Genomic DNA, 8,894 nt, shown 5'->3' on the forward strand with positions numbered 1-8,894 from the left:
TTGGAAATATGATCATGTCTACACCGTTCGTGATGTTACAATTAGATCTTTGAATGTTCATCGTGTCTGCACCATTTGTAGTAACCGAATTAGATCTTTGAAGGAAGTTCGTGTCTACACCGTTCGTGAGGATAGAATTAGATCTTTGAATGCTGGTCGTGTTAGCACCGTTCGTAGTAATTGAATTAGATCTTTGAAGGACGATCGTGTCTACACCGTTCGTGATGATAGAATTAGATCTTTGAATGTTGATTGTGTCAGCACCTTTCGTAGTAACTGAATTAGATCTTAGAAAGAATGACTGTGTCTACACTGTTCATGATGATAGAATTAGATCTTTGAATGTTGGTCATGTCGGCACCATTCGTAATGACCGAATTTGATCTTTGAAAGTTGATCGTGTCAGCACCGTTCATAGTAACTGAATTAGATCTTTGAAAATTAGAGATATTGTTTATCTGCTTGTACCTGTATCCTGAAAAAGGTAAGGTTAGTCTTTATGCAATATCATGATGCATGTATTATGTGATGAGTTTCTCAAAATAAATGAGAAACTTGTTTATCATGAGAAGTTATTTTCAATGTATGGAGATGTATATGATATATGATGCATGAATTTGATTTGTGCTTCCTGGAGTATGTTAGTAGTTTCTTCTTGATTGAGAAAATAAATCTCCATAACATTGTGATTCTGATGCCTGATCTTGTCTTGAAGATATACAGCTGGGGATTTATAATTTCTGCTTGGGGATGGAAGCAAGTTGAATGATTGATCCTGATGTACCCTGAATAGGGATAAGAGAGATGAATAAACCTTTGTGGGGATAAGATTTTATGAAATCGGATATATGGGAAGGCATGTATGCCTTGAACATTACCCCTAGTGGTTATAGTAACTTTCACTCCTGGACTTGTGTCGATTGGGACATACCAATGAGTATTTATTGAAGTATCAAACAGACCTTGCATAGCTTTGCCCCAACTAGTAGAGAATTTGAAGAGATTTGCCTCATGAGAACCTTATGAGATGTGTACTATGGGTGACATGCCCCCTGATACCTATAAACTTAGTATGATTCCCATAACTGGTCGGGAAGTAGCTTCATACCCACTTGGGTGCATGCCCCGGATTGTTTGGCCTTTTTAAGAGATTCTTGGAATCTTGACCTGATTGCCCCAGATCGATTGGACAAAACACGTCATGCCCATTTTATTTATTAACCTCTAATTAAACTGAGTCAGGTGTAAGAGATGTAGCTGTTGAAGTGGTTTTGACTGTCGAGATGACTTTTAGTCATTAGTCGTACCCTGTGCAGATTCTTCCTGATGCTAACATTTAAAATTATGTAGCAGAATATGTTTAATGATGAGTTCATGAGATGCAATGCATATGTCTGTCTTGAATTTTTTTTTTTTGAAATACATTAAAACAGAAGATGTAAAAGCGTGATATTCGTAAAAATGCGATATCGACTCAACATTTATGGAAAACCTTAAGGAGTCGGGATACTTTTTGGTGACAATACGCTTTTCGAACTAACCATGCTTCAGTTAGGACTTTTAAGTGTTGTAACATGGCTTAGTTCACGGTTTAAGAAACACAGGATAATGGCTCAAAGTTTATTTGTACGCATCCCCATCTTCGTGATGTTCTTTGATCCTATGCTCAGTTAACTTTTTGTTTAAGTCCTAGCAGAGCTTGAAGTCGTAACATTGACATTTGGTGATGGTTAAAGCACCGGCAGTTTATTTGGACAGGAAGTCATCTTTTTTCTGAAATATCTTCTTTTGTCGGGGATTTGTAGCAACCTCTTGTTTGACTTTGTTATCCCTAACTTTTGCATGTACTGTTTATTTTGAGATTACAGTCAGCGAGATGTTTCTGTTTTTGATAAGTCTCCTTCATAGGTTTTTACTTAACATTTTTTCCGTTTGATAGATATTGAATGCCTGACTTTAATGGTTACGGGAAACCATCAATACTTGTGTAAACAATGACTTGTATAATTGAGTTAACTGAGTAACTGTCCTGCCCCAGGTTATGATTAAGGGTTTTAATCTGTACGAGAAAGAAAAATTCCACTTCTTAGGCTGGAAGGGGTTGACGAGGGATTAACATCCTTATATCTCCACTATTTAGGAATTGAAACAATGCATGTACATCGTTAGCATAGTCCGTTCAAAAGCATATTTTATGAGGTTGCAGTATCGTTTTTGTCATCCTCCCTCAAAAGGCTTACTGCTTAGCAGGAGTCGAATATCACCCAAAGAAAACAAGGTAAACACACAGTTTAAATGAGTGATAGCGAAATGATTAATTCAAGACAAACATATGCTAGGCTAGGCTAGGTTTTATAAGGTCTGTGTCTGACCTACGATAAACTTACAAGGCTTGAGCCTGACCTATGACCTATTATAGGCTTGTTTTCTCAGTCTGGACTGACCTAGCCTGAAAGCCTATTTAAAAGCCTCTTTCTTATTAATGTTTTCAATTAATTCATATTACTTAAGAAGCCTTATAGGTTGCATATATATGAACATTTAGACCGACCTATTTAGCATTTCTTTCTAATATATATGCATATATAGACCAATTTGTTTAACACTTTTGTTAGAACAAGATTTGTTTTGATCAATATTCTTAGTTTTGATGATAACAATGTATATGAATTTTGCTTAAGATAATGTGGTACTCTAATCCTATGCAATTTCCTTTTCAGGAAATATATATAGAGTATGCACAAATCAGCGCTCAGAAGCTTTGACCCAAGAAGTTCAGAATGCAACATAAGAACATGCTCTCGCAAGACATCAGAAGATGGTCAAGCAGAATCAGAACATGGCCATTTGAAGCATCATAAGAACATGAGTTCAGAAGCAGAAGCACTGAGGTTTCATGGTATCACGCTAAGAAGCACTTCTAGGTCAGAAGACAAGAAGATGCTCTACACCAAGCTGTATTGACTCTGAAGATTCAAACGTTGTATCTACAAAAGATCAAATCAGAATCAAGTACAAGATGGCAGGTTACGCTGACTGACAAAAGGAACGTTAGAAGCTATTAACGGCAACGTTAGTAGTCACAACAAAAGCAAGGCTCGAGGTAGTTGACAAAAGAGTGAAACATTAAATGCAATGTTGTACGGAATACGCAAAGCATTAAATGATCCCAACGGTCATCTTCTCAAACGCCTATATATAGAAGTTCCGATGAGAAGCTCAACACAACTCTTGCGCAAACTTACAGAAACGTTGTTCAAATCTAAAGCTCTCATAACTTCATCTTCAACCTCACTTATTGCGGTTGTAATATTTTAGTGAGATTAAGCTTAAACTTTAAGAGAAATATCACAGTTGTGATTATAGCTTTTAAGAAGCATTGTAATACTCTTAGAAATTGTTTACATTCACTAGAGTGATCAAGTTGTGATCAGGATACTCTAGAAAGTCTTAGAGGGTATCTAAGCAGGTTGTTCCTAGAGTGATCAGGTTGTAATCAGGATACTCTAGAAGACTTAGAAGTTATCTAAGTGAAAAACCATTGTAATCTCGTGTGATTAGTGGATTAAATCCTCAGTTGAGGTAAATCACCTTGTCAAGGGTGGATTGGAGTAGTTTAGTTAACAACGAACCAGGATAAAAATAATTGTGCAAGTTGTTTTTATCTTACAAGTTTTGAAACTACACTTATTCAAACCCCTCCTTTCTAAGTGTTTTTCTACCCTTCAACTTTTTCTAATATATATGCATATATAATCCAATCTATTTAGACTAATTTTAATATATATAAAATTATAGGCTGACCTACAAGGCTTTATAGGCTTTTTTTAATAGCCTAGGCCTGACCTATTTTATTAAATAGATTTTTAAAAAAGTCCAAGTCTGACCTTTTTATCAAATAGGTCTGGCCTGACCTGACCTTAAGTAGGCTAGGCTATAGGCCCCTGTAGGTCGGTCTGGCCTATTCCCACCCCTAACTAATAGGAAACAATTGTGTTTTTGATATACTTGATCCCCATGACCCTTTACAACTAAAAGCATTGTAACCGATAACAACTAAAAGCATCAATTACCACAAAATCAGGTTGGTTTAATACATCTAATTCTTGTACTTTTCCAATAATAAACTTCACTTTAATAGAATATGCGCTCCTAAGAAATATTTTGAAGCAAGTAGATCTTTATTGTTTGGTACAATGCATATTACATTGCGATTAGTTTGATTCGCTGCAGCAATTAGTGCAAATGTTGTTAAATCAGTTGCAGCAGCACCAAGGTCGGCCCTACCCGTTTACAGGCCTAAAATTATATGTGGCTAATGTGTCATTATATATTTTTAAAATTAAAAAAAAAAAATTTTGTGGTCTTTTTAAAGCCCAAACTTTTGAAACCAAAAGTCCTAGCTTTGGTGCCTTGACCCTTGGGCCGGCCCTGAGCACAAGCTACTACCATTAGTTGTGCATTGTTTCCGGCTGCTAATGTTATGCTGATATAAATTCAGAAATTGGTGGTTCTTTAACCTTTGAATCCTATTAAAAATAACAAAAAATTAGATCAGAAAAAATTGTAAAATACTATTAAAATAATTGAAGAATTATGGCTTGAAAATATTGAGGAATACTACTGACCATTTTCAAAGTGCTGAGCATGGTTTTAAATTGCGGACCGCATCACCTGATGCGGCCGCAATATTGCGGTTGCGGTAGTGTCCGCATCCGCATCAGACCGCAATTGCGGTGTGATTGCAAATCACAATAAAAACCGCATCATAACACCGCATCAGCCGCATCATAACACTGCATCGACCGCATCAAGCCGCATCAGACCGCATCAGGCCGCAAGAGATTATGCAATGCTAGCAAAAATTATTTGGTCTACCTTCTTTTTTTATTATATTATAGATTTAAGATATATTTTAAAAGGATTAGTGATATTTAAAAGGGTGACGAATTATTAATGAGATATACATGAAATTTAGAGAGAAAATGGAAGATATGTGAAATCGAAAGTATAAATAATAAAATATAATATTTTATGTTCATAAATATGAATTCACGCCGCAACGACCGCATTCCGCATCGCAACAACCGCAATAGCCGCAACCGCAGTAACAGCAACCGCAACCGCATCCGCAGCCGCAACCGCAATTTAAAACCATGGTGCTGAGATAAGCTTTTGTGGCATTTTCTGCATACCAACAAGCCATTGTTTTGATTTATATCGATGTTTGTGACTCCCCAGAAAATTTTCTTATATGAAATTGGAAATTGGAATAGAGGATCTTAAAACTTTGATGCAAACGTTGTATGTTGAATATGATTGCTGAGTTTATATAGGAGTACAGACAAAGAACTTAGTATGCTTGACTTATGTTGCCAATGTGTTATTCCAACTGGCAGAAGATATAAAATAGTATTATATTATGTTATATTGGAAGTTTAACATTTAACGTAAAACAACATAAAAGTTAATTTTAGGTTCAAGGTATTGGTAAAAGTGTTATTTTAATTAATTAGCTACTGTCCAAAAATATATTTATTTTCCAATTTTCAACATAGAATACTTAACTTGGAAGAAATGACAATTTCATTTATTTTATAAAAGAAAAAGAAAATACAATATATTGATTTTGGAAAATACAATTTAAAAAAAAAATACAAAATTGTTGAAAACAACTAAAATATTTATAATTACAAAAAGACAAGGACACATTTTGATGTTTGTAATTTAATGCATTCTTTTAAATATTTTATATTTTTGACAAATATTGTGATATAATTCTTTATAAGTTTGTTAAAAAAAACCCATAAAATTATGAAATAATAATTTAATCATTAAAATTTACAAAACAAATTATTAGTCTTTGAATTTGAAAACATCATCAAATAATTAATTATTCCATTAAAATTATAATATTCACGAGATATAGTTAGACTTTCACCTTTTAGTCCTCAAAATAAAATTTAAGGATTTAATCATTTTCACACGATACCTTGTTTTTTTGGGATGGTCTGGTACAAATTGAAAGAAAATTTAATATGCACGGGCTCCTCTAGTGACAACCATTGACATGGAAATCTTCTATGATTGTCTCTTCTTCTTTGAACAAATCCTTTATCTCCATCCCAATCTTCAAAATACTTATAATATACTAATGTGTAATATCACAAAGACTTGCCTTAAAGATAAGTATATCTCGATCACGATATCTGAAAAAGCTTATAGAGCAAGACTCAAATGATGCATTATGAACTATATCTGTTTTTTACTGAACAAAATAGTCTCGTATTGTTTGAGAATTGAGACTAAAAATAGTTTATGTATAAAACTTAAACATCTCAATTCATTGAAGAGCCTCTTCTAAATGACAAAACCGTAAAAAATCTCACAAGTCAAACAAATATCACCTTATAGCCGTATTTCATTGTTTTGACTGGGAGAAATTATGCATAGTTTCCTAACATGATGTGACCAAATAGCATCAACCGAAGAATCTCTAAAGATCCAAAATCTATAATAATCATGGAATTCTGTTGAACACTTTTTATTTGTTAAATCGCCTAGTTTAGATCTGTACGATCCGCACGTTCACATTTTATTTTATTTTTCCTGTCCGCTTATTATTAGATTCTTGTAATTGATATTGAAGCTAACAAGGAAAAATCATGGAATATAGTTTTCTATATAACGTATTTAAAAAAAAATATAATGAAAAAGAACGTGGTCCACCTATTAATTGCTTGCAGCTTCACCAGAAAAATCAGACAACTGAGTATTATCTTATAACACAAATTAATTAATTAATTTATCAGAGACATACTAGACCAAAAATTAAATAATGGGGTTTCTTTGTTATCAATGTGTTTGATAGAAAAGCAACTTAATGTGATTTAGGCATATTTTCAGTTTTTTGTAGAGCAGAAAGAATCATAAAGTAATTTTTAATTAATGTAGCATGGCCAGCTAATATTTTCATTTTCGAATTATAATAATTATGCAAATATTATTTGAATATAGTGTCTAAATTGGTGTTGGCATGTTTGTTGGGTCTACTAAATCGATAGAGTGTAGGTATTTGCATGTGTGTTTCTAATAATTGTATCTAAAGCTAATGAAATCTAGCTATAAAGTTCGTATTTGTAGTTAAATATGTAAAGTCCAGTAGTTCAAAAAATTAGTTGGAAGGCAGCTGAATAAACATGGGAAGATATAGCAAAATATGAAATTGGCAAATCATGAATATTTGAAACAAAGTATTTTCCCAGTTATTTAACTAAAGATAAATTTGTATGGTTTACTATTTTACTTCCAGATTTAATTTTAAATTGGGGCATCTTAGAGGTTTTGTTCAATTAACAATTCTTTATACTTCAATTAATAGTATATTTCATGACAAAAAAATAAATCGATTAACTAAATAATGGAGGTAAAATCTATTCTGATTTTTTTTTTAATTTTAATTTTATAATTATAAAATATATCACATATTTACTCCAGGAAACCAAGGGGAAAAAGTCCCTAACTGGCGCCAACAATCTCATGTTTTTATTTATAATTTAAAATAACACATTATTTTTTATTTTAAAATTAAAAATAAATAATTTTATCCCTCATTTATTTGATAAAACCAATGAAAAAAGTTATCACGGTTTTATATATAAAGCACCATGTTGTTCCACTCTTGTTCTAAATCTAACTCATCTTTCTTCTTCCAAATTTCATTTTTAATTTAAGTATCTATATTTTTACTTAATATAAAGTTTTAGGTTGTATTGATTTAGTTTTTATTTTTAGGATTAATTTTTCAATATTGTCATCCTAGAAAATAATCCAATGATTTGTTGCTTGTCTTAATTGAAAATATTGAAAAACTCACTACTACAAATAATATACTCTATGATAAAGTTTTCACCTCAACTAACAAACAACTGAGGTGTACACTATAGGCGCGTCACATTTTATACTTTAAAAATACTACATATTGTCTCGATTGAGCTAGCTCTCGAGGGAAAAAGTAATCAAGGGAAATGCATTATCTGAATAACTGTATTTTAGCATCTTTTAATATTTTTATATTTTTTATGACCTATTATTACCTTGGTTGAATTTACAATTGAGGGAAAATGTATTCAAAAGGACATGTCTTTAAATCCCATCTACTACATTTTAGTATCTTTTTTATTTTATTTTTATTTTTGTTTATGACTTTTACCTCGGTTGAGCTAACAACTAAGAGGAAAAGTATTTAGGAGACACACATTTTAATCTCAATAACTGCATTTTAGCACCTTTTAATTTTAATTTTATTTTATTCTTATCTAAGACCTATTAACTCGACTGAGTTGGCAATCGAGAGAAAAAAATACTTAATACCATGGTTGAGCCAGCAACCGAGAGGAATTTTTTTTCTTCTAATTTGATGCAAAAAATTAAGTAATGAACATTTTCCGTCAATTTATAATTTAACAATGGTCAAGACATTGCCAACAATAATCCACGTGAAACAATTGTGATCAGCATGAAATCCTCCCCAACCAATCAAAATTGAATGCCACAATGATCAATCTTAGGGAAACGTTGTTTTTAAATCCCTATTCAAACCCCCTCCCCCCTTTCTAGTATTTTTCACACCTTCAGTCACTACTTTATTTAGCAAGCTTGAAGAGCACGAGAAAGAGTTCATTTTCTTAGAGAAGCATGAGAAGAAGATTAAGAAATAAAAGAATAAGGATAAGGAGATAGACAAGAAGTCATTTCTCTTATGACTTCTAGTTCTAAGTCCTTAGATAACGAGCAAGATGAGAGTGACTCTAGTGATGATGATTGTTCGGATGAGGAAGAAATGAGTCTGTTTGTTAGAAAATACAATAGATATCTCAAGAAGAATGTAATGA

General features: G+C 32.5%; 1 pseudogene; it reads right to left on the minus strand.

Moving 5' to 3' along the window:
* Window positions 1–3,973: 3,973 nt before the first annotated feature.
* On the minus strand, window positions 3,974–5,206 carry LOC131632677 (uncharacterized; annotated as a pseudogene).
* Between the last annotated feature and the right edge of the window lie 3,688 nt (window positions 5,207–8,894).

Source organism: Vicia villosa, unplaced genomic scaffold, assembly GCF_029867415.1.
Source record: "Vicia villosa cultivar HV-30 ecotype Madison, WI unplaced genomic scaffold, Vvil1.0 ctg.000986F_1_1, whole genome shotgun sequence".
NCBI lineage: Eukaryota > Viridiplantae > Streptophyta > Magnoliopsida > Fabales > Fabaceae > Vicia > Vicia villosa.